Source organism: Oncorhynchus kisutch, linkage group LG5, assembly GCF_002021735.2.
Source record: "Oncorhynchus kisutch isolate 150728-3 linkage group LG5, Okis_V2, whole genome shotgun sequence".
In the NCBI taxonomy this organism is placed as follows: domain Eukaryota; kingdom Metazoa; phylum Chordata; class Actinopteri; order Salmoniformes; family Salmonidae; genus Oncorhynchus; species Oncorhynchus kisutch.
The window spans coordinates 43,263,157-43,268,628 of NC_034178.2; positions in this window are offsets into that span (position 1 = coordinate 43,263,157).

The window sequence follows — 5,472 nt, forward strand, 5'->3', positions numbered from 1 at the left end:
CAGTGACACTAGTGTCCTCTCTTCAGGTTCACTTCCAGGTCAGGGAGAGAGGGATGGATGGACAGGGCTGAGGCACAGAGGATGGAGAAGGAGGGCTGGCTAGAACAGAGTGTGCCGGGTAGAGGAGGGAGGGGTGTGTGTGCATATGTTTAAACTCAGTTCTAATATCTCTTCTCTGATTGGACAGAGGTGATTCTGACAAAGCATAGAAACCTCAATATCACCAGTTACTGTGTGTGTGTGTATGTGACTGTGTGCGTATGTGACTGTGTGTGTATGTGACTGTGTGTGTATGTGACTGTATGTGAATGTGACTGTGTGTGTATGTGACTGTATGTGAATGTGACTGTGTGTGTATGTGACTGTGTGTGTATGTGACTGTATGTGAATGTGACTGTGTGCGTATGTGACTGTATGTGAATGTGACTGTGTGTGTATGTGACTGTGTGTATGTGACTGTGTGTGTATGTGACTGTGTGTATGTGACTGTATGTGAATGTGACTGTGTGTGTATGTGACTGTGTGTGAATGTGACTGTGTGTGTATGTGACTGTGTGTGAATGTGACTGTGTGTGTATGTGACTGTGTGTATGTGACTGTGTGTATGTGACTGTGTGAATGTGACTGTGTGTGTATGTGACTGTGTGTGAATGTGACTGTGTGTGTATGTGACTGTGTGTATGTGACTGTGTGTATGTGACTGTGTGAATGTGACTGTGTGTGTATGTGACTGTGTGTATGTGACTGTGTGTATGTGACTGTGTGAATGTGACTGTGTGTGTATGTGACTGTGTGTGTATGTGACTGTGTATATGTGACTGTATGTGTATGTGACTATGTGTATGTGACTGTGTGAATGTGACTGTGTGAATGTGACTGTGTGCGTATGTGACGTTAAATTTAGGTCAGGCTTCATTCTGGGCCTACTTTATGGTCTTGGAAGAAAATGGCCCAGGCTGCCTGTTTTCACGTTTTCATAATTATTTGTATTTTTATGTGACTGTGTACGTATGTGACTGTGTGTGTTTTTGGGCAGTGAATTGTGGGCCAGTCTGTGTTGGAGTGATGTCATCTCCTAAAAGCATTCCCGTGCTCTGACCTTTCCCTCACACTTTGTGTCTGGGGTCACCACAGGTCACCAGAGGTCACATAGGTTGGGGGAACAGGGGTCTATGTGAGAGGGGGTAGGGGGGAACCGTTGCCTAGTGTCACAGAACACCCACTGCTGTTACCACAACGATACAAAGGGACCTCCATAGTGCCCACTTCCTGTTGCATTCTTAAAAGGGGCCCCTCTCTTTCTCTCCCTGTCTGTCTCCTCCCTCTCTCTTTTTTCTTTCTTCCTTTCATCCTCACCTTTCACTTTCTGTATATATTTTATCCAAATCATGCATTGAATGCAATAGGATATTGATGCTAAAATGTGCGTTATCTCAAATGAGGATTGGGCCTTAGAAGCCTCCATCAATGACGATATGGGGTTGTGTGCAACTGAGAGTTTGGGGGAGAGGGAACAGTCAGACAGCCTAGGGGTTAGGAATAAATATTTATACACTTGCTATATGGTCTGGTTAGGGAAGAGCCAACAAACACACTAATGGTTTATTCAGTTAACCACAAGTTTTTGTTTTTTATTTAACCTTTATTTAACTAGATAAGTCAGTTAACAACAAATTCTACCCCGGCCAAACCCTAACGACACTGGGCGCCGCCTTATGGGACTCTCAATCACGGCCAGTTGTGATACAGCCTGAAATAGAACCAGAGTCTGTAGTGACGCCTCTTGCACTGAGACGCAGTGCCTTAGACTGCTGTGCCACTCGGGAGCCCTCAAATGAGACAGACGACGTCACAGAGTGTGGGGTTTCTTTAAAGATCATGTAATACTGACAATGTGGATTAAAGACACATGCACTCCTACACACACACACACACACACACACACACTCCTGCTCAGATTAAACGTGCATGGAGATGAATGCCTTCCACGTGTCTCTCTCCTGCTCTCCGTCTTTTTCCCTTCCTCGCTCTGATAATCCATATTCCTGTTTTATGATTTTTTCACACATTGAGGCCTAATTGTGGAATGCTGGGATGTCATATTTATGGGGTATAATAAACAGCATTTACAGCTTTTTCCAAAGGAGCCTCTGAGCAGCCCAAGGATCCCATTCACCCTCTTATTTTTTATTCCATTGTGATTTTTCTCTCTTTTTCTTTTATTTTTCTCTCTATCCTTTTTTCTCTTTCTCATTCATTCACTCACTCACTTTCTCCCTCTCTCGCTCTCCTTCCCTCCCTCCCTTTATTTATCTTTGTCCCTCCCTCTCTCGCTTAGCCTAGATCCACCAAGCTGATTATCTTCTCTATCCCTTCTCGGCATGGCAGAAAGTGGTCGACTGTTCTGGGTTTGCAGCTGGAACTCTGTGGTCACGGCTTTATTTGACTTCTGACTCCATTCAGCCCCCTCTCTCTAGTGGCCGTCTAGGTAGCCCCCTCTCTCTAGTGGCCGTCTAGGTAGCCCCCTCTCTCTAGTGGCCGTCTAGTTAGCCCCCTCTCTCTAGTGGCCGTCTAGGTAGCCCCCTCTCTCTAGTGGCCGTCTAGTTAGCCTCCTCTCTCTAGTGGCCGTCTAGGTAGCCCCCTCTCTCTAGTGGCCGTCTAGGTAGCCCCCTCTCTCTAGTGGCCGTCTAGTTAGCCCCCTCTCTCTAGTGGCCGTCTAGGTAGCCCCCTCTCTCTAGTGGCCGTCTAGGTAGCCCCCTCTCTCTAGTGGCCGTCTAGTTAGCCCCCTCTCTCTAGTGGCCATCTAGGTAGCCCCCTCTCTCTAGTGGCCGTCTAGGTAGCCTCCTCTCTCTAGTGGCCGTCTAGTTAGTCTCCTCTCTCTAGTGGCCGTCTAGGTAGCCCCCTCTCTCTAGTGGCCGTCTAGTTAGCCCCCTCTCTCTAGTGGCCGTCTAGTTAGCCCCCTCTCTCTAGTGGCCGTCTAGTTAGCCCCCTCTCTCTAGTGGCCGTCTAGGTAGCCCCCTCTCTCTAGAGGCCGTCTAGGTAGCCCCCTCTCTCTAGTGGCCGTCTAGGTAGCCCCCTCTCTCTAGTGGCCGTCTAGTTAGCCCCCTCTCTCTAGTGGCTGTCTAGGTAGCCCCCTCTCTCTAGTGGCCGTCTAGGTAGCCCCCTCTCTCTAGTGGCCGTCTAGGTAGCCCCCTCTCTCTAGTGGCCGTCTAGTTAGCCTCCTCTCTCTAGTGGCCTTCTAGTTAGCCTCCTCTCTCTAGTGGCCGTCTAGGTAGCCCCCTCTCTCTAGTGGCCGTCTAGGTAGCCCCCTCTCTCTAGTGGCCGTCTAGTTAGCCTCCTCTCTCTAGTGGCCGTCTAGGTAGCCCCCTCTCTCTAGTGGCCGTCTAGGTAGCCCCCTCTCTCTAGTGGCCGTCTAGGTAGCCCCCTCTCTCTAGTGGCCGTCTAGGTAGCCCCCTCTCTCTAGTGGCCGTCTAGTTAGCCCCCTCTCTCTAGTGGCCGTCTAGTTAGCCTCCTCTCTCTAGTGGCCGTCTAGGTAGCCCCCTCTCTCTAGTGGCCGTCTAGTTAGCCCCCTCTCTCTAGTGGCCGTCTAGTTATCCCCCTCTCTCTAGTGGCGTCTAGTTAGCCTCCTCTCTCTAGTGGCCGTCTAGTTAGCCCCCTCTCTCTAGTGGCCGTCTAGGTAGCCTCCTCTCTCTAGTGGCCGTCTAGTTAGCCTCCTCTCTCTAGTGGCCGTCTAGGTAGTTGTAAAGTAAAGGGCCGATCAGATCAGGAGACTTTTGAACTCAGCCATGGATGAATGACTTACACTCTGAGAGGATCACAGGGAAGAAAGAAAAGCCCAGCAGAGAGTGATGTAGAGACAGATAAAAAGGGGAGGATAGAGAAAGAGAAGGCCTTATTTCCATGGACCTGTTTGGGTAGAAGTCCTTGTTGCCATGGACTTGTTTGGGTAGGCATGTACACACAGGCTGGTAATTACGACACACAAACACACACAAGCTGTTGAGTAAGCGTTTTCCCCTCGCTCAGGGCGAGAAGCAGTTGATTGTTGACACTCACACTAAGGTTCAAAGGCCGTTGCCATGGTAATGATAGAGGCTCTTTCTGAAGTTACCTTGTGGTGGGATCAGCAGGCACACACACACACACACACACACACACACACACACACACACACACACACACACACACACACACACACACATACACATACACACACACACACACACACACACACACACACACACACACACACATACACATACACATACACACACACACACATACAAAGCTAGGGTCAGAGTGTTAGTGACGTGTCGTGGGTCAGAGTTGATGAGGTCAGTAGACAGGGTGATGTGGGTGAGCAGAGCTCAATGCTCCCTCTGGGGTTAGGGCTATGAGACATACGCTGCTGAGACCTGAGACAGGGTGAATGAAAGTACAAGAAAGCAGGGTCAGGGAGAGAATGGAAGGAAAAAGAGGGAGCGACAGAAAGTGAGGACACCGAGAAGGGAGGAGGGAATGACTGTTGGGTGATCACCGTTGGTTGCACTCATTTCCTATTGGCTACTGTCCACGTCAGGAAGCGGTGGCCATAATTGACACTAATTGGCGTGTGGTGTGTGGTGTGTGGTGTGTGTGTGCGTGTACTGTCGCAACGTTAGTCGGGGGGGTGTAGACACTTCCAGCAATAGGGGATCTCTGGTGCACTTTCCATAGCTCTGGACCCACAATGCACCACAGCACCAAGGGCCTGGCCAGTCATGGAGCAGGGGGAACTCTTTTTCCTTTCCCTCCCTCCCTCCCTCCCTCCCTCCCTCCCTCCCTCCCTCCCTCCCTCCCTCCCTCCCTCCCTCCCTCCCTCCCTCCCTCCCTCGCTCTCTTTCTCTCTCTTTCTTCCTCCTCTGTTCTCCCTTAATCTGGCCCCCAGTTCCACTCCAGGTTTAGAGAATAGAGACTACAACAGAAAGAGAGAGAGAGAATGAGAAAAAGTGAAGAGTGAGGAAAGAAAAAAAGTGCAATACTCACAGCGCTACTCTCAACATAGTTACCCTGGAAACAGTGGAGGGCGTGGGGGTGCACACACACACACACACACAATGGCTGCCGAGGCCTTTTTAAGTGTTGCTAATTAGCTTGCCTGCTTTGGCTCTTTGTGTGAGCCATCTTAAAGACAGATGAAAGTCAACAGGGAGAAGGCACAGGGGAGGAGGAATGCAGCCTCTCTCTCTTTCCTCTCTTCTCCTCATCCCAGGGAGAGGAGGTTGCTGTGATGAGGTCCCTTTTCCCCAGCCCTGGAGAGAGAGAGGACTTTGTATGTGTGTCTGTGTGCGTCCGTGTGCGTGTCCCCTCAGAGAGACGTGGCTCCACAGTGCAGGCTGTGATGTCACTGTTTCCTCCAGGAGGATTTATTCTCTTCCTAAATCACACAATCCATCCATGCACCCTGCCACACACACACACGCACGCATGCAC